The sequence below is a fragment of the Gekko japonicus genome, unplaced genomic scaffold, assembly GCF_001447785.1.
Source record: "Gekko japonicus isolate JY-2015 unplaced genomic scaffold, Gekko_japonicus_V1.1 scaffold143, whole genome shotgun sequence".
NCBI lineage: Eukaryota > Metazoa > Chordata > Lepidosauria > Squamata > Gekkonidae > Gekko > Gekko japonicus.
Window position 1 is genome coordinate 211,905 of NW_015175974.1, and position 20,425 is coordinate 232,329.

Sequence of the window (20,425 nt, forward strand, 5' to 3'; positions counted from 1 at the left end):
CTACTACCTGCCTCCTTGACCCATGCTCTTCCCTGTGGGGAGGGCATTTGGGCCCCTCTGGGGGAAATTGTCAACTTGCCATTCTCTTCTGGGACTTTCCCCAGGGCTCTGAACAGGGCCGGCCCGAGGTTGGCCTGCGCTCTAGGTGAGCGCAGATGCCAACCTCCCGGCGGGGCCTGGAGACACGGGCAGTGTGTGTGTGTGGGGGTCTGGGCATCCCCAGTCCTCCTCCCCCCCCCGTTGCCGCCGGGCAGGAGAAGCCTAGGAAGAAGAAGAAGGCAGAAAGCGCCGCGTCGGAGAAGGGGGCCATTCCTGCCCCCCTCCCCGGCCAGCCGGCCTCCCTCCCCCGGCTGGTGTTGCGGCTGCTGCCGCTGCCGCGCACGCCTCCTGAGGCGCCGGGCGGTGAGCGTGTGTGGGGTCTGGGCGTCCCCGGCCCTCCTCCCCGCTGCCGCCGGGCAGGGGAGGCCGAGGAAGAAGGAGGGGGCGGGGGGCAGAGAAAGCAGCCCCCCTCCATCCCTTCTTCCCTCCCACCTCCCCCCCCCAGGATGAGCAATGTGCTTGGAATGAGGTTTCCCATCCCTGGATTTTCTCTCTCTCTCCCCCCTCGCGTCTTCCTTGCACACATAGGCGCCTGCCTGTGCGCACGCTAATCTCACTCTCTCCGCCACACTGCTGGCATGCGACCTCGGAGACGGCTGCTTGGTAGCCCGGGAAGGCGTCGGGAGAAGGGCGAATGAGCCAGCCCCCCCCCATTCCCTCCACACACCCCACTGAATAGCCACTCTGCCAGGCGTCGCCAGCTGAGGAGAGCCCCCCCTCCAAAGGGGCCCCCGAAGAAGCCGGATCGGTCCTGGATTGTACAACCCTGGGCGGGCAGGGGGGGCGCTGCTTGGCTTGTGTCTGCGGTGATTTCTCTCCCCTTTCCCTCGAACGCTGTTGAGGAAGGCGCGAGGGAGAGCGGGCGCTTCTCGAGCTCCGCTGCGATGCTCTTGTAGCGGGCGGTGAAAGCCGAGGGGGGGCAGAGAGAAGACCCCCCGCCCGCGCCTGCCCCGAGACCGAGCGTGCCTCTCTCTCGCTCCCTCTGTCTCTGCCTGGCTGCTCCGTGCCAGCCCCGCACGCAAACACACCTCCCCGCCGCCCGGACGATGTCCAGTGGGTAGATAGTCATACATGTGGCTCAAGTGCAGTATCTTACATCTTTTGCTACAGCTGTACAACACCATGACCGATTTCCCACAAGCAGCTGCTCCGCCCTCGCTCTTCCCTTTATCCCGATCATATGTGTCAATTTCCCACTATTTGCTGCGCAGCTGCATTTTGCCCCACAGCTTCACCAGGTTTCCTCCGCGTCTACTCAATCCTGTTTCTATGCAGCCTCCATTGCGTCTGTGAGCTCGCAGCCAGCCTAATTGTTTAGAACTATTCGGTCAATCACGACTCTGCCACAGGGCAGACCAAATAGTAGGGAATTGGCTATTGGCTGTGAGGTATTTGCGAGCTATTTCTCAGATATGATTGTAACGATCCGCAAGGACCTCCTGACCACAATTGACACAGTAAAGGAACTGAAAGCCCCTTGTCTGTCTTCAGGTCCAATATTGGACCACTTCAGCCAACTCTCCCAGGAGGATGTTGACAGGATCTTGGCAGCAGTGAGGCCTACTACCTGCCTCCTTGACCCATGCTCTTCCCTGTGGGGAGGGCATTTGGGCCCCTCTGGGGGAAATTGTCAACTTGCCATTCTCTTCTGGGACTTTCCCCAGGGCTCTGAACAGGGCCGGCCCGAGGTTGGCCTGCGCTCTAGGTGAGCGCAGATGCCAACCTCCCGGCGGGGCCTGGAGACACGGGCAGTGTGTGTGTGTGGGGGTCTGGGCATCCCCAGTCCTCCTCCCCCCCCCGTTGCCGCCGGGCAGGAGAAGCCTAGGAAGAAGAAGAAGGCAGAAAGCGCCGCGTCGGAGAAGGGGGCCATTCCTGCCCCCCTCCCCGGCCAGCCGGCCTCCCTCCCCCGGCTGGTGTTGCGGCTGCTGCCGCTGCCGCGCACGCCTCCTGAGGCGCCGGGCGGTGAGCGTGTGTGGGGTCTGGGCGTCCCCGGCCCTCCTCCCCGCTGCCGCCGGGCAGGGGAGGCCGAGGAAGAAGGCGGGGGCGGGGGGCAGAGAAAGCAGCCCCCCTCCATCCCTTCTTCCCTCCCACCTCCCCCCCCCAGGATGAGCAATGTGCTTGGAATGAGGTTTCCCATCCCTGGATTTTCTCTCTCTCTCCCCCCTCGCGTCTTCCTTGCACACATAGGCGCCTGCCTGTGCGCACGCTAATCTCACTCTCTCCGCCACACTGCTGGCATGCGACCTCGGAGACGGCTGCTTGGTAGCCCGGGAAGGCGTCGGGAGAAGGGCGAATGAGCCAGCCCCCCCCCATTCCCTCCACACACCCCACTGAATAGCCACTCTGCCAGGCGTCGCCAGCTGAGGAGAGCCCCCCCTCCAAAGGGGCCCCCGAAGAAGCCGGATCGGTCCTGGATTGTACAACCCTGGGCGGGCAGGGGGGGCGCTGCTTGGCTTGTGTCTGCGGTGATTTCTCTCCCCTTTCCCTCGAACGCTGTTGAGGAAGGCGCGAGGGAGAGCGGGCGCTTCTCGAGCTCCGCTGCGATGCTCTTGTAGCGGGCGGTGAAAGCCGAGGGGGGGCAGAGAGAAGACCCCCCGCCCGCGCCTGCCCCGAGACCGAGCGTGCCTCTCTCTCGCTCCCTCTGTCTCTGCCTGGCTGCTCCGTGCCAGCCCCGCACGCAAACACACCTCCCCGCCGCCCGGACGGACTGAATGGTTTCCCTGTACCAGCCCTTCAGCGGGAAGATCAACACCTCCCGGTCGTTCCCCGCCGCCCCCGAAGCCAGCCATCTGCTGGGGCCCCAATGCACCGAGGAGGACCCCGCCGCCGGCACCACGGCTGGCGCCGGGAAGAGCTCGCATCCATCGCCCGGCGGCGGTGACAACTCCCGGCCCCGCTTCCGGCGCTGGAGAAGAGCCACTCCTGCCCCCCACCCCAGCCGGCCTCCCTCCCCCAGCTGCGGGAGGCACACCTTGGGGGCTTCTGGAGGGGCCGGAGGCCAGAGCAGCCAGCTGCGCGTCCTCTCCTCCTCTCTCTCCCCTTCCGCGCTAAGGGCTTGGGGCGCCTGGCGACGGCGGCGGGGAGGAGGAATGCGCTGCGCCCTGCCTGGAGAAGGGGCCCCTCCCGCCCTTGGCTGGGATGCGAACGGACCGCCCTGCTAGACGCCCGGCCTAAGTGCAGTACCCTGCCCACACCGCCATGGGCTGCGTCCTCCTCCTGCAGCCGGGCTGCAGAGCTCCTCCCAGCCCCGCTCATCCCAGCTGCTGGTCAGCGCCCCTGCCTCTCCTCCCGCGCCCTGACGGCCGGCTCGCGCTCTAGGCGAAGGCCTAGTTCGCCTAGCGGACGAGCCGGCCCTGGCTCTGAAGGGGGTGTAGTTCGTCCGCTCTTGAAGAAGCCATCATCGAACCCTACGGTCCTGGCCAACTACCACCCAGTATCAAATTTGCTGTTTCTGGGTAAGGTGGTTGAGAGAGTGGTGGCTGAAGAACTCCAAGCTTTCCTGGAGGATGCTTCCGTCCTTGATCCTTTCCAGTCTGGCTTCCACCCTGGCCATGGGACAGAGGTGCCACAAGGGGCGATCCTCTCGCCAATGTTATTTAACATCTACATGCGCTCCCTCACCCAGTTAGCCCGGAGTTATGGGCTGGGTTGCCATCAATATGCGGATGACACCGAACTCTATCTGTTAATGGATGGCCATCTGTCCTCTGTCTGACATTCTGGCTGAGGCTCTGGTGACTGTGGCTGGATGGTTGCGGCAGAGCTGATTGAAGCTAAATCCATCAAAGACGGAGATCCTGTACCTGGGTCAGGGGTGTGTGGATGTAGATATCAGACTCCCCACACTGGAAGGGGCACCTTTGGTGCTGACCCAGAAAGTGAGGAGCCTGGGAGTAACACTGGATGCCTCTCTTTCTATGGAGGCCCAGGTTACGGCAGTTGCCAGATCTGCATTTTCCATCATCGGCAGATAAGGCTGCTGAAACCATATATCTCCCCCCAAGACTTAGCTACAGAGATCCATGCAATGGTCACTTCCAGGCTTGATTACTGCAACTCGCTCTATGTAGGCTTACCCTTGAGGCTGACCCGGAAACTACAGCTGGTGCAAAATGCGACAGCGCACCTGCTGACATGCGACGCCTGTGCGGGCTCATATCCGGCAGGTGCTTCGCCAACTGCATTGGTTGCCAGTTGACTTCTGGATTTGCTTTAAGGTGCTAGTAATCACATTTAAAGCCTTATAAGGGACCGCCTCTTCCCATATATGCCCCGAAGAGCATTACGCTCTATAGATCAACATCTCCGAGTTGTCCCTGGCCCAAAGTGTTCAACACGGTCGACTATGAATTGTTGACCCACCGCCTTGCTATGAATTGACCCACGTCCATATTGCCTTTTTCTGCCCTGGTCCCACCTGGTGGAACATGCTCCTAGTTGAGATTAGGGCCCTGCGGGATCTTCTTCAGTTCCACAGGGCCTGTAAGACAGACCTGTTCCACCAGGCCTTTGGTTGAGGCAGCAGACATCTCTATATGGCCTCCCTGAAGTGGTTGTCACCCATCTACTTATCAACCCAAATAATATGCCAGGGAACTTGCAGCCAGCTGATTTGTTAGAAGTGTGACTGTGTATTAATGTCTATTAATTTTAAATTGTTTACATTGTTTAATTTTAATTGTATTTATTTTATGTTTTATGATGTTACCCGCCCTGAACCTGCTCGCAGGATGGGCGGGCTATAAATACAAATAAATAATAAATAATAAATAAAAACAAGTTTCTGGTGATGTTATTTCCTCTATGCCCTGGAAAGCTTAATATGCCCATTTCTGCATATTAAACCCCTGTTAAATGGACAGACGTCTTTTTCCTAGTTCTGTCCCCTTTGAGCCTGCACACCAAATGTTAGGATGGAGCTATAAACTGAATGGTTTATTTTGAGTGTAAAACTTGGATTGCTTGCTGTTAAAAACAAGATTTTAAAAAATGCATTTACTTTTTCTGGGGGGGGAGGGGGCAATGGAGCCCAGAGCAATGCTTCCTTGCCTATGTGTAACCCCAGATGACTTACTAGGCCTTTTTTCCTTTTCTACATGTTGTGATTCAAGTTGAATGGAATGTTTTTGCATTTGTAACAAGAGAGGAGCTGGATTAATAACAGTGGAAGGGACTGCCACAAACTGTCTTTTTACTATAAAAGAACACTAATCCAGTATTTTGTTTCCTTTGCTGGGATATGCCTGTAGTTCTTCGAGCAACCAAATCAAACCAGTGTTCCTGAGTTGAGACCATATTCCCTTAACATCTGTTTTTAAATGGCCATTTGTTTTATTGTCCTACTCTTTCCCATGCATATTGGCCATTGCTAATCTGAAAGCCGGCGCAGTGCGCTAGACTCAAATAGCTTCTAGCATCTGTTCTTTTCATTACCACCTAGGTTATTCACAGAATATGCTACAGAACAAATGTGCCTTTTGTTGCTCGGTTTTCAATAGGCTCTATCTACGCGTAATCAAATACCGTCGCTATATTAATGCTTCCTCTTTAATGGCATTATAATTATGACACCAGATTAAATCAAGGAACTAAGGGTAGAAACCGCCTATTTTGAATTAATAAGGTGAGCCTACCCTAAAATCTAGCTAATTGTATAGCTTCAGATACTGCCAGTCAGTCATGTACCTTTGGGTTATTAAACAGCCTGTCATTTCACTTCCTAAATGAAGGGTGTGGTTTGTTCACACTCTCCTCAAAAACATGTGTAGTGGCTCTAGGGACTTAATGGGACTTACTTCTGAGTGTGCATGTTTAGAATTGCACTATATGCCACATTACTGCTACTTTTGGCCAGGTGTTGGTGGTATTTCCAAATCCCCACTTTAAGAGCAAATGCTGAAGTAGAATATGAAGAGCTATAAGGAAAACTTCCCCATAACCAATTCACTTCTTCAGTGATTTTACTGTGTTGCATTGCTCTTATTAATGTTATAGCACATATTCATTTGTTTTGTTTGTTATGTATTATATTATATCTCAAGTTCTGTTGGGAGCTCAAGCAACCATGGGTTCCTAGTCACATCCAGCTACTGATGTCCACATTCTGACTTTATGATACTCTGGGACAAGCTACTTTTGGAAGATATTCCCAGCTATAGCACATTATAAACTGAATACTCTGATGATGATGAATGATGATACTCTGGGACAAGCCACTTTTGGAAGATATTCACAGCTATAGCACATTATAAACTGAACATTTGTTATAGCATTTGTAAGGACAGTAAAATTACTCCAATAGACTGGTTAAATGTAGAGACAGGTGCATGGCCTTGAAATATTAATGAAAAGTGTGGTTTAGGAGTTTCAAGATTAATGCTGAAATTTAACTTGGATTTAAAAAATCCTATTTATGTCAGGTCATGGAGGAAATATAATACAACTCAGGTAGGGCTGCCAATTCTGGGTTAGGGAAGTCTAGGGCTGCCAAGTGGGGGCGGGGGGCGGGTAAACCCCCGCTTTGGAGGCTCGATTTCCGCCGCCGCGGAATCAGGCCCCGGGGGGAACTCCGCCCCCCGAAGCGTAGCATGGCTGCATCACCAGAGGTGACGCAACCACGTTGATCACTTCCAGGACATGCTGGCGGCCTAATTGCAGGGTCAGCCTTGAGCAGACTGTAATGTTCACGTCGCACAGTACATAACACAATACTTCAGTCCAGGAAAGAAGGGCAATATGACCCTTCATTGAATATGTAGGAATTTATTTATTTTATTCAATTTCTACCCCCCCCTCCCCGCCACAGGCAGGCTCAGGGCAGCTTACAATAAGGGTTAAAAACACATTAAAACACAAACATGACAAGCATAACTCAACAATAAAATAGAATAAAATGAAAATAAAGTGCTGGTGACAATAACAACCTGGCAGCCATGATAGATGTTCCCAAAAATTGGCCCCCGTCAGTGTCTGGCAGAGTTAGTTCTATTCTCCAGCTCAGTTAATGTTAGTTGATGTTACTGTAAAAGATCCCGCAGGGCCTTGATGACCTCCGGGAGCTCATTCCACCAGTGTGGAGCCACCACTGAGAAGGCCCTCACCCTGGTAGAGGCCAGTCTGGCATCTTTTGGTCCAGGGAGGGCCAAACAATCTTGTGACCCTGACCTCAGTGCTCTCTGGGGGACATGTCGGGAAAGGCAGTCCTTCAGGTAGGCAGGCCCCTGGCCATATAGGGCTTTAAAGGTCAAAACCAGAAGAGTGTTATACACCTATGTATGTACTCACAAATTATTATTACTATTATCAAGTTATTCCACTTTTTAAAAAACCCTTTTGATTAAGAGATGAATCCTGACGTTTACAAATTCATTCATGTTGCTAATGCTGTGGAAATTGTAACTTAAAGCTGCCACTTCAGCAACATGTGAGAAGTAGAGGTGGACATTTTGGCTTCACCTACAACTTAGGCACCACCATGCAGCCATATTTTCCTACTTCCTCTGAAAGGGGGTATCAGTTTAATAAGAATTTCTTTACATGCCAAAAAATAATGACACAAGAGGCCTATTGGAAGGATGGATGTAACAGGCTACAGCTAATCTGGAAAAACAATCTTAAAAAGCAAGGGAAAACAAACGTGCCTTTACCATTGAGCTGTCTCTGTATAATACTAAAGTGACTTAACAACAGCTGTTTTGATAGAAAGCAAATGTTTATTCAGAAACTATATATGCATCATTAAAACCTCCATAACTTTTTCTGAAATGGAAAGACTGGTATTTATGGCCAAAGACAACAGCTAGGGCAGGAAAAGAATGTTCAGTATTCGGCAAAAGGAAGGATGTGATAGACTGGGAATTTATGTGCAATTCTTAAGGCTTTGTTACATTAATAATAAGGGTGCCGGCTTCATCCCATGAAGGTTAAAAAGAATACAGAGTAGAGAGATAGAAAGTAAAGTATATGGAAAACAACATACAGGTTTATTATTTTAAAACAGTTGTGAAGTCAGGAGAGCGATTTTAGTTTATGCAAATAACCCCAGAAAAAGGGTTTAAGTTGTTCTATAGAACAATGCTGCAGCACAGACAAGCAATTTTCTGTGCAGCAACACTGCATCAGTACCTATATGAGAGAAACCACAACAGAGGAAGCCAAAACAGGAACATTCACCAGGAGATGCCTGGTAGTTCAGTGAAGAAGTCCACTGCAATAGGAACCAGGCGATAACCTGCCAGAGGGAGATAACAAAATGACTCCAACAATGCACAACTTACCACTTGAGTATTCTGGCAGCAATGTGGTTTTCTCCTATTATGGGGAGGAGGAGGAGGAGGCATTCTGTGAATAGGTGTGGGTTTTTGAGAGCTCTGCACCTTTGGTGTGCACAGTGTGAAGGATGGAGAGTGTTTAGAAACCAGTTTGGTGTAGTGGTTAAGTGCGTGGACTCTAATCTGGGAGAACCGGGTTTGATTCCCCACGCCTCCACTTGCAGCTGCTGGATGACCTTGGGCAAGCCATAGTTCTGTCAGAACTGTTCTTGAAAGAGCAGTTTCTATCAGAGCTCTCTCAACCCCACCTACCTCACAGGGTGTCTGTTGTGGGGAGGGGAAGGGAAAGGAGTTTGTAAGCCGCTCTGAGACTCCCTTGGGTAGTGAAGGGCGGGGTATAAATCCAATCTCCTCCTCCTCCTCTTCTTCTTCTTCCTAAACCCTAAGCAGAGCACCCATAAAGACAAATGTTAGCAATATGCCTCCCATTTGGTTGTGTGTCTTTCATTGTTGCATCCACCGCCAAGTTTCCATTTGTGTCTTTTATGACTTTGAGGAAGGAAGGATATAGCCCCTCCCAAGCCCTGAACCTTGATGCAGATCCCTAGAGGGACCTTATATACTGATAGAGAACTGCAATGGCTGTGATCACACAGGCAGTTTGCCCCGACACGGTCACTCCTCCCCTCCGGATCAAATCAGCATGATCAGATGCACACCTGGCACCTGACAGCCATCCGTACCCACCTCATGGTAGAATGACTCCCCATCAGCTTAAAAAGCTACTGGGGAAATCCAGTGGTTTCCTGGGTGAGGCGCTTCCATGGTGGCTTTTCCGGTGACTGATCAGCCAGGTGCGCCACGGAAGCCCAGGAGGCGTGTGAACGGCCCTCCCATTTCTGGCATGGCAGTATGCCATTCTCAGCAACCCAACCAATCAGAGGGGCACATCAGCCATGGCTCTGTGCTGGTGCTGTGGTAGTGATGTGAACCGGCCCTCATGGGCTGGCTACCCAATGCAGCCGGTGTTGCGGGACCGGTGTGAATGCTGTGAAGCACACCTAACTCCAGCGGCTTTTTTCTCCGCAGGATACTGCCATGGCAACCTGCCTGTCTGAACACAACCTATGACTGCCTGCTAGAATCCTATCTCCTCTGGCTGTAGGAACTGTCCACTGACTTCAACCTGAGTGTTATCAGACGCTGTCATTGCTGGTATGTTGGTGGAGGTAGAAATGAAACATGAGTAAACATAGAATCCAACTAGTCTCTACTTCTTTGCCATTGCCATGCCCTTGCTCTACCGATCTTGTGCCTCCTAGTGGTCTGCTGCTTTCATAATTCTATTACTGGTAGATATCAGTTGCTTGCCCTGACCTGGATGGCCCAGGCTAGCCTCATCTTGTCAGACCTCAGAAGCTAAGTAGGGTCAGCCTTGGTTAGTATTTGGATGGGAGACCACCAAAGAATTCAAGGGTCACTATGCAAAGGAAGGCAATGGCAAGCCACTTCTGAATGCCTCTTGTCTTGAAAACCCTATGAGGTCACCATAAGTCAGCTGCAACACAACAGCATTTTCCTCCAACACTATCAGTAGTTCAACGGGGGGGGGGGAGTTTGCTGGTGTGAATTCCCTAAGGTGGAGTATTTTGAAGCAGCAAGCTCCACAGAAGAATTTAGGCGCCGTCCATTCTCCATCCAGTCAGTCTATGTCAGGGATAGGATTAGACTGGTTTATGTCTTTGTCAGGTTCCACAGCCAACAACGGAGTACACGCTTATAAGAAAGGTTATACTTTATTGCAGACCTATAGAGGCATTAACATAGTCACTGTTAAGAATGGCAACGGTCCTACAAGCATAATGGGATATAGGGTATTCATATGCACCCCCCTTTCCATAAGCCAATTAGCCAGGCTCCCACATGCGGGAGAAGGGTCCCCAGGCCGTTAGAGGCTGCAGCTGGGAACCGAAAGCGCTCCCACGGTTCCAGGCATCCCAGACACTACACCAGCAACCTGCAAGGTCATTGATAAGCAAGCAGTACAAAAGCAAAAGTAAAGAAGCAACATCTGGCCCAAATAGAAAGAGAATTAATCCCCCCCCAATCATGGCAGCCTAGCTGACAGTCTTGTGATTAAATTGTTTGTTGCAAGGTGTTTATTGTGCCTTAGGCAGTTGGCTGTTATTGCTGTTGCCTTCTTCAGCTCAAGCATTCATCTGCTCTTCTTTATGATTTTGTGCACGGTATTTTACCTTATTAAGTCCACCTATTAAAGCAGGGGTGTCAAACATAAAGCCCAGGGGCTGGAACCAGCCCGTCCAGGACTCTTATGTGGCCCGCGAGTTACTGATGCAAGGGAGGGAGTGCTGGGGGGAATGGGCAGAACCACTCAAGCATCTTGAGACCATCTGCCCAGCTCTGTACTGCTGCCTCTCCCGTCCGCCTATGTGGGTTTTCCTCTCTACCCCCCTCCCAGCCCATGGGGCCTTGCAGTGAGGATATACCAACTCAGAGCTTACCAGCTGCTGTCCTTTATGCAGTTTCTATCTTCAGTACCTGTCATTACATTTTATGGCACACAGGGCCCATCCTGAAAAAGTGACATATCAGACCCGGCCCTTATAACCAATGAGTCTGACACCTCTGTATTAAAGGGTATACGCAACCTTATTTATTTTTATAGGTATTTCCACCTTGCTGAATACAGACATCACATGTTCGATGCTTGCCTGCAAAGGCAGGGATAAGAATTTCACAATGGTAGAATTCTCTAAATTGGAACATATGATGTTTCCTTATACTGAGCCCAACCGTTGGACCATCTAGCCCAGTATTTTATTCTCTGACTGACACTTGCTCTCTAGTGAAAGGCAAAGCCCTGCTATCAGTGAAGCTTTCAGTTGGAGATGGGGGTGGGGTGTGTGGAATGAATCTGTGACTGTGTACATGAGAGGCATGTGCTCTATAACTGAGCTATGGCCTCACCCCAGTTTTGCATCCTCTTTTCCATTGCCACCTTCTTCTAAGCCTTAATACCCCTTTATGTCGTTTCCTGTTCTCTCTTCAAGCCCAGCCAAGGCAAATCTTTTCCTGATCCTCCATCCTGCTATCAGTTGCATTGTATTTCACCTTTCTTCTTTAAACTAATCTTTCCACAGTTCCTATGAATCCACATTGTGACCTCCAAAATGGCGGCTCTACTTTTTATTATGTTCTTAATAAATGCTGAATTTATGTAACTTTATGTCTCTCCCAAATAAATTTGCTGTAGAAAAGTGTGTGGAAAATGAGTGTGGAAGCTCAAAACTAGACAAAATTTTACCAGAGGTGAAAGGAGGAGGAGCCTCAGGGCTGTTGTTTTCAGTGGGAACCACATATCTCCTGTAATATGGAATTTTTCTGGCCTAAGAACTGAAGCAGTGAACTCCATTAACAAAGAAGCTGAAGACTGTAGTGTTCCTCATTGAAACATCAGTGTCCATTTTTATCTTCAGCCAGTTAAAAAAAAGGAAAAACAATTTGCCCTGAGGTGAAAATGACTAAGTGAATATGTAGCAGAAAAAGAAAATATTGTCAGGTTTCTAAGAGCAAAATATCATAAACACAGTTTATTTTAAAATGAGGGAAAATGGAAAATGATTTGACCTTGTCCTTTTAAGTAGGACCTCGCACACACTATTTTTTTGTATGGATTTAATTCTTTTGTTCCAAGGCAGGCTTTTTGTCTTTGTTTAGCCATCTGCCTATATAGATTGGAAATTAGTAATAGGAAAGAACTTGGGATTTTTTCTTACATGATGTAACAAGATGTTATTTTTCCTGGCCACATGTAAAATGAATTTATAGAAGAATCATGCCAGAAATGCCTCAAGGAAACATTAGCCTTAACTGAACACTTAAAAAAAAAAAGTCCAAATAATGGAAGTGAATGCTATTTTTTCTTAAAACAACACTGCGACAGATGCCTACATTTTGCTGACAAGAAAAATCAAAATTAGATATTTTTCTTATATTAGATATCAGAAGAGTAACTGAGATATAGAGAACAAACACTAAAAATGGCATGCATGGACTTTGGCATCTACAAATAAATTATTCTGCAGAAGTTCTCTTGAAGTCTATAGCTCTTCTCCATTAGAAATTGTTGGATTCTTATGCTCATACATAACTGCAAGCAGTTTAGTGGTTGTGGCCAACAGTGAAGGAAGCTGAATATTCAGTAGATGGGTTTATGGATCCTCAAAAAACAGGATCACGAAACTGCGGGGGAAATCAGGCGAAGCCGCGAGTCAAAATGCAGCCCCGCAGCTTCGGGTGTGAAATTGACCAATAGTATCGGGGCAAATGGCGATGCAACATCGAGGCAGCTCTAGTGCGAAATCAGCCTCTGTGACTAAAACCACCCATTATTCTCCTCTGGCCAGGATTATCTGCATCTCCATGGCCCTGACAAAGGAAGCTTTGATTAATGGAGTTTGAATGAAGTATGACTGTGAAAGCATATATACCACAAACTTTGTTGATCTCTAAGGTACTACTCAGGGTTGCAGCCTCCAGGTGGAGCCTGGAGATCTCCCGCTTTTACTGTTGATCTCCAGCTGACAGAGATCAATTCCCCTGGAGAAAATGGCTGCTCTGAAGGGTGGACTCTGTGGCATTGTACCATGCAGAGGCCCCTCCCTTCCCGAAACCCTGCACTCTCCTGAATCCACCCCCAAAGTCACCAGGTATTTTCAAACCCAGACCTGGCAACCCTAGTACTACTGGACTCGAATCTAGCTGTTCTTCCAATAGCAGACCAACACGGCAGCCCTCTGAAACTGTCTATGGCCCTGAAAGACCCTGAGATGACTTGACTCAAATTGCAGGATGGAGTTAAAAATTGGTCCCAGGCCTGTAAAATCTCAAGACTTCTAATCCATTCTCATCACTTTGATTTATTCACTTCATTTCCCAAAGTCAGGCTGTACAAGCTAGACTACCAAGGACCACAAGTTTGGGTGGGCTGTAAAAATATATTTACAAAGCTAATAGCCTCGGATATAGTAATTTTAATTATTACTAACAATTAGAATCATAGAATCATAGTTGGAAGGGACCTCCAGGATCATCTAGTCTAACCCCTTGGATGGCAGGAAATTCACAAATACCTCCTCCACACACACACCCAGAGATCACTGTTCCACACCCAGAAGATGACAAAAAATCCTCCAGGATCAGCCAAACTGGCCTGGAATATTGCTTCCTGACTCCAAAGTAGCGATCAGCATTTCCCTGGGCAAGTAAGAAAGGGCCACGAGAACTGTTGGTTCTGGTCCGACCTTCTGGGGCAACAGAAAAGAACTCTACACCATCCTCTATATGACAGCCCTTCAAGTACTTGAAGATGGTTATCATATCACCTCTCAGTCGTCTCCTCTCCAAGCTAACCATACCCAGCTCCTTCAACTTTTCCTCATACGACTTGGTCTCCAGACCCCTCACCATCTTTGTTGCCCTCCTCTGGACACATTCCAGCTAGTCTTCTTAAATTGTGGTGCCCAAAACTGAACACAATTATTTTATTTAAGACATTATTTTATTTAAGCCATTTACTTAAAATTATTTGGCAGAGAATTCGACACTTTAATGATGGTCTGGGCCTGGCTGGGGTGATGGCATGCGTGCCCACAGAGAGGGCTCTGAGTGCCACCTCTGGCACCCGTGCCATAGGTTCAACATCACTGCTCTAGCCCATTTCCTTGCAGAAATATACCTTTACCTTTATACCTCTGCAACAAAATGGGCTAGAGACATACTCTTTTAAAATGACAGATAGGAATATGAAGAACCTGAGATACAGACTGTTATAATGTGATACTGATAAAATGATAAACAGCTGCCAATTAATAAAAACAAAAAGCAGGGGCACTCCCCAAAGGCGGGGGTGGAAAAAGCCAGTGTGGAGAAAAGGCTGCTGTATTGTCAGGACTGGGAAAATCCAAACTTTCCTGCCCATATAACATCTGCCTATTTAAGTCCTATGGGGCTATATTAGAAATTGAACGTGCAAGACAATGTAAGTCAATACATTTCTTTAAGCCCAAACCCTCCTTTATACAGAATACAACAAATTGGACATCACAGAAACCAGGCTTCAGGCTAGAAAATGCAATATGATTTCAATAATAATACCAGTCATACTAGATTTACACCCCCCCTTTCCAATTAACATTTCACATATATAAATATTAGTTACCTTATACAAGGTGATAGGTGCCCAGAATTGTACACAGCTCCTCAGCAAACACACTCTCCCTGGGCAGATGGCCTCCATTCACAAACTCCACCGCTACTGGGCTAAACCAATTCATTCATGGGGGTTACACCCACATAGCAGCCGCCAAGGGTTAGCTGCAATTTTTCCAAAAACTTCATAGCAAAGCAGGTTTTGGAAAAGTTGGACAAAAGCCAGGGAAACGCAGGGAGGTGCATGAATATACCAAAATGCTTTCGGGAAGCAGGAAGAAAAAACCTGACTCTCAACAGCATCAAACCCAGAGCAAATAACCTGTGTGGAAATGGCCTGCAGCAGAAGCTAGAAGAAGTTTCAGAAAGCTATCCCACACCAAAAGCTGCAGGTGTTTTACTATGCGCAGTAATAGTTAAGACACCTAATTATTTGCATATATATTTGCAAAAAAACCGAATAGCCCTCTTTATAAAACATTTATAGCTATATCGTCCTGTCAAAATTTGAGGAAATGACAGGGTAACACCTTAGCACAGGGTTCTACAACATGTTGCACCTTCCACAGTGCCCACCAATACTTCCGTTGGCACTGACCCAGCTTTCCAGAAAATGGGTGGGGCCATTGAAAGGCAGGGCATGTTACTGGCTGCCTTCATTCAAATGAAATGGTTTTTCCATTGGAGGATTAGGAGGACAGGTTGAGAGTCAGGTTTCCTCAGTCAGTATATAGTTCTGTTCCCCCTTCAGGAGGTGTGAAAAGGGAGGTATTCTGTTTGGTTCCAGCTGTTTGACAGCCATCTGCAGTTTTGTCTCTCAACCAAGCTCCTGCTTTTCTTGTTCACTCTGCACTTCCACAGTGACTTGCATTCCTCAATGACAGAGGGCTGCAGCAGCAAGACATGGGCTCTTTACAACTTGTTTTGCCAAGAGAACTGAAAGCCCTCATTCCAACAGAAACAAACCACAATAGGAACAGAACAAATGAATACTATGTGGATCTCATGCTTCCAATATATCTTGTCCCAAGGAAGACATATTGAGGAAAAGGCAAAGATCTGGGGAAATCTGTTACACTAACAAAAATCATGCATGGGATTTACAAGCAGCTTTATTGCAAGAAAGTAAGCAGATCTACACAAAGACCAGGGGTCATTTCGTAGAAAAAGAGCTAGGGGAACTCATTAGCATAACTCATTAGCATATGCCACACCCCCTGACATCAGGGGCCCGGCGGTGGACCTGAAAGGCCAGCGGGAGTGCGAGGAAGCCTCGCCAAGGCCCTCCCTGGCCCCAGGCAGGCAGGGGTGGGGAGAGGCGGGGAGGAAGCGACTTATCCTCCCTCTTCTCCTGCCTCCTCCTGGCTGAATGAGGGCTGGAAGCGGGGCGGCCGGAAGCAGGGGGCGGGGCTTCGTTGTGTGCCCCACCCCCTGCACCTCACCTGGGGGAACTGCGTTCCCCCCCGAAATGACCTCTGACAAAGACTGAACATTTTTGACTAAAATATGGCTGGCACTTCTTGTCATTGGAGTGAACTCTTATCACTGTCTCTGGTAAGCTGGGAGATACTTACCATGAAGGGTCCTTCTGCTCTGAGGAAAGGAGGACATCTTGGTGGGTGATCCATTCGGGGAGGCAGGAACAACTTCTTTTCCACTTTCTGTCTGCTTGGTGGGAATCACCCATCCTTTCAGTTCTGGTAACTCTGAAAGCAGTAAATGATTTCCTGAACTAAGAAAAATTAACACTCTGGAATTCTAACAAGGAGAAAGGTGAATAACAACAAATAATACGAACTATAGGACAGGAAGTGGCCCTGTTGTACAGAAGAGTGAAGAATGACAATGACTTTGGGAGGGACAAGATGTCTTCCTTTCCTCAGAGGAGAAGGATCCTTCACAGTGAGTATCCAATGGTCCGTTCTCCTTCTGAGGCAGAGGACATCTTGTTGGGACCTCCCAAAGAAGTGTCCCTATACTCTGAGTGGGTCATCATCTTCAGTTTCCAGACTATGTTGTTTGCAACACTCTCCTGCCAAACGCTGCATCGGCTGAGTCATAAGTGTTCAGTTTGCAGTGTCTAATGAAGGTTGATATTGGTCCCAGTCACACGAGCAGGATGATCTGCTGCCGAAGGGAGGCAAATTATAGCCGGAGCAAAAAGAACCGTGGGAGCGCGATTTGACGTGCCCCCACGGCTCCGTGCTCCATGCTCCGGCAGCCAATCACATGTTGTGCAGCAAACTGGCAGTAGTGCGGTTGTGCGCATGCGTGGGGAATGGTGCTGGCTGTGACGGGCTACCAGCACTTCCCTGACCAGATGCCTGGAGTTGCCACGCATCATCCGGAAGGTAGTGCTCTGTTGCTAGTACCTTTTAAATGTGCGTTTTCAGGCCAAAGGGACGGATCGGGGATGGGTGCATGACGCTTCCCAGATGTTGCGGTGTGATCGCACCCGCTTGATGCGCCCCCGATCCGTCCCTCTTTCGGGACAAATCCTCCCGTGTGACCGGGGCCATTGTTGACCAAGTGGCTGCCTTGCAGACCTCTTCAATTGTAGTGTGTCTAGTGAAGGCTGCATTGGTTGCAGCACTTCTAACTTGAATGAGTAGTAATCCCTGCCAGTATGCTTCATTTTTGAACTTCGTAAGCTTCAATGATGCAAGCTTTAAGAGTGCTGCTGATGGCTGACTTTGACATCTTCCATCCTGTATTAGGTGGAGAGATTGAAATGAATAAGGAAACCAATTTTCTATTATGTTCTGTCCTACAAATTAAGGTTTTTAGTGAACGTCTGACATCCAATGTATGCCATAATCTCTCCTTGGGATGTATGGGATTCAGGCAAAAGGATGGAAGGCAAATCTCCTGTGATCTGTGGAAGGTCAAATTCATCTTCGGTCTGAATGTAGGATTCGTCCACATGACCACTTTGTTGCACACACAGTTTATGAAACACTGTTATACACTTTGTACTCTGCCACTGACTAACAGGTTAACTTAGTAGGTACACTTAGCAGTTCCATGAGATATAAATATATACATAAGTGCCACATAAGTGCCTACATAAGTGCCACATGAGTGCCAACATAAGTGCCAGAAATCAACCATGAATATATATTCAGATATTAACTTTGGTTCATTTATGGCTATTGCTTAAAAGCATGCTGGGAGAATAATGCTAACATGCTACTATTCTGCTGGGGCTTGTGGCCTTGGCTGCCCAGTTGCAGCTATGCATGTTTCTGGTGTCAGTTAGCCTAGAAAAATGAAGAACAATAGCACCCTGTAACCATATCAGCTATACAAATACTTTTAGAGCTTCATAGTTTAAGAAGAAGCGTCTATTGTTTAGCTAAAAGGAAAAAACTTTACTTGGGAAGACCCAACCCGCAGGTCTAATAATAATAATAATAATAATAATAATAATAATAATAATAATAATAAACAACTTTATTGTCATTGTACATAGTACAACGAAATTAAGGTGCAATCAGAAATTTATGACGAAGTTGATGAAACCAATCAATATGCTTTGTTGTTTATGTCATATTGAGTATAAAATTCTATGTCATCCATTGTAATTTTGGGAGAGTTGGTTGGTATTTGAGGGTCCCAAAACCTTGTTTATCTATGCTCTTGCCTTATTAATTAATACATTTTTAGTGTTTCTTCTCTACAGGACTGTTTTGTGTGTTTCTCAGATTGGGTTGGGGAAGCACAACCAGGGACACAGTTCATGTCTCACAACTTTATCCTAATGGAAGATGTACAGTTCAGGGTTGACCAACAGTGCTCCCAGTTCAGACATCCTCCTTGCTGAAGTGACTGCTATAAGGAACAAGGTTTTCATTCTCAGCTATTTGAGAGTGAAAAGTACTGAGACTTACTAGTGAATTCAGCTCTCATACTTTATTAGGTGAAGAACAAGACGAAGAAGCCCAGCTCGCAGGCCGGCTTATATACGCATAAACCCCACACCCAAAACACACACCCACACCAGTGATATGCTATTTACAGTGGCTGAGGGTTCCATAGGCCCTTGGCCAGGAGCCTAGCACTCAGATTGGTGCGGGCTAGGATCCGCTCAGTCCATTGTCTAAGGAGTAAAGCTCGGAGGCTTTGCACGACCGCGTGGAGCCCTTGCCTCGCACGCGGTCGGGGCTGAATACATTACAGAGAGGAATCTCTTTAATGAGTTCGAATATATCTGAATATATGTCTGATTCCCACTGCGAGTCATCTCTCCCTCTTTGTTTGGAATAATTTTCCTTCCTAGCTGCCTAGGTCTCTCTTTGGGAGAAGGTGACCCTTCCACATCCCTTTGTCTGTGAGGGGAAGGACTGGAGGAAGGACTGGAATGGGGTCTGTGCCTTTCGTCTCCAACCTGGCAGAAGTTTGTGATCTCTTCCCGCATAGTCTGTCTTAGTAGGGTTAGAAATTCAGAGGAAAACATTGAGGGTCCCAATCCCGGCACATTACTCATGAGGAAACCCATAGCGTCTCTGTCAAGGGTGGCTCTGGTATCCACGGCTTCTTTTTCTGAAGTGTGGTTTGGATGGTTTTCTACCAGTCCTGCAAACTTTTTATGGCTTATGCATCTGAGGCAAACGACTCCACAGCCTCCCCCCGAGTCATTTGGCATGGTCCCTATCAGTGGCAGGCTCAGACATGGCTGTCACAGCTTCTGAAGGTAAGGAAGAATAGCGCCTCTTTTTTGCATGCTTTTGGTTTTCAGCTCTCCTTGCCTTGGGACTGGCTTTTGGGATGGTTCCTGATCTGTCTGCCGTGGTTGCATTGGTGTTTAAACCAGGACCTGCAGTGATGGGGGCTTCTAACTCTCCTTTGGAGAGGAAGCTGTCAGTGCCCTCATTATGCTCCATTGAAGCGGCCGAAAGATGTGCTGTAATCCTGACCAGCTGAGAAGCTAAGAAAATGGCCACTGCTGTTGACTGCTAGTCTCCTGACTGAAAAGTTAGATTGCTGCTATCTCTTCATGGAGGTACGAGAGAAGTAGGAGAATAACAGGGAAGGTTAGAGGGAAGGAAATACCACAGATTAGAAGTAGAAATAAAAGTAGGGTAAAAGTAAAAAAAAGAAAGAAATTTAGATGAATAGGTGAAACACAGCCTATTCTAATTGCTCTCCCTGTCGAGGCAGGAAAAGAACTGAAGGGATGGGTGACTCTTACCAGGGAGACAGGAAGTGGAAAAGAAGTTGTTCCTGCCTCCCTGAACAGAAGTTGGGAATCACCCACTAAGATGTCCAAGCTTATAAGAATGCTTGAGGAGAAGGTGGGAGAACTCGAAGCACAAATCTGTACACTGAGGAACATCAGGGAGGGAGAAAGGTTTTTAGATGTGATAGAAGAGGGGCTCCTGAGAGAACAGCAAGAGCTAGCAAATTCTAAGCAAGAGGAAGGAAGTAACAAGGAACACGTGAGTGAGTGGAAGAATATGACTGAGGAGTAAGATAATCAGGAAACACTCACAGCCAGTGGAGCTGCAAAATCGCTACCAACTGCTTCTGATGGTGGAAGATCAGAATAGCACACTCCAAGATCAAAATGATGTAACTGACACACAAACACATAAGCAGAGAAGGAACCAAGCTATCCCGTGGAGGAAGAGACGAGTAGTGGTGGATGGTGACTTCCTACTGAGAGGGACGGAAGAAGTTGTATGCAGACCGGACAAGGAATCTTGAGAGGTTTGTTGTCTTCCTGGAGCATGTATCCAAGATGTGACTGAGAGAATTCCAAGACTGGTCAAAACCTCTGACCGCTCCCCGTTCCTGCCGATCCATGTGGAAACAAACGATATGAC

At 48.2% G+C, this 20,425-nt stretch overlaps 1 protein-coding gene across 1 annotated transcript in view; it reads right to left on the reverse strand.

Moving 5' to 3' along the window:
- LCLAT1 (lysocardiolipin acyltransferase 1) overlaps positions 1–14,651 on the reverse strand; it is a 178,323-nt gene extending 163,672 nt beyond the window's left edge. The window contains exon 1 of the mRNA XM_015426113.1: positions 14,611–14,651. The gene's annotated coding sequence lies outside the window, so the exon portion shown is untranslated. The remainder of the gene's footprint in view (positions 1–14,610) is intronic.
- Between the last annotated feature and the right edge of the window lie 5,774 nt (positions 14,652–20,425).